The sequence below is a fragment of the Ceratosolen solmsi genome, unplaced genomic scaffold (genome assembly GCF_000503995.2).
Source record: "Ceratosolen solmsi marchali unplaced genomic scaffold, CerSol_1.0 scaffold7, whole genome shotgun sequence".
NCBI classification, from domain to species: domain Eukaryota; kingdom Metazoa; phylum Arthropoda; class Insecta; order Hymenoptera; family Agaonidae; genus Ceratosolen; species Ceratosolen solmsi.
This window is the reverse complement of record NW_011948413.1, coordinates 12,644,979-12,645,368: the sequence shown is the minus strand read 5'-3', so window position 1 is coordinate 12,645,368 and position 390 is coordinate 12,644,979. Positions and strand designations below refer to the sequence as shown.

The 390-nt window shown below is 38.5% G+C and overlaps 1 protein-coding gene across 1 annotated transcript in view; it reads left to right on the top strand.

Moving 5' to 3' along the window:
- The window catches only part of dally (division abnormally delayed protein), a 165,859-nt gene that overhangs the window by 160,694 nt on the left and 4,775 nt on the right, over positions 1 to 390 (top strand). The window lies entirely within an intron of this gene.

The window sequence follows — 390 nt, the reverse complement described above, 5'->3', positions numbered from 1 at the left end:
AAAAAAAAAAAAAAAAGAACCGCAAAAAACGCAATAAAAAAGACTGATTAAAAATTTATCAAAACATATTTTAAGCGCGTCGATGAAAAGCTACTACTTTGATAATTCTACTTTGATCATCGACATTTCCCATACAAATGCCTCGCTCGCATAAAACATTTGTAAAATTACGCCGACAAGCGTTGAACATTACGTCACACTTGGCTTATACGTACCCACTAGTGTATATACGCAGTGCAGTCGATTATTTCAGACGGGCATAACATTTTCGGAATAATGGCATAAGAATCGATGTAAAACGAGTCGAGTAAAACTCTTTCTCCAACTTCGCTCTCCCTCTCATCTCTCATCCGACATTGTCGCATCCGTCGTGACGAGGGTTCGCTTCGA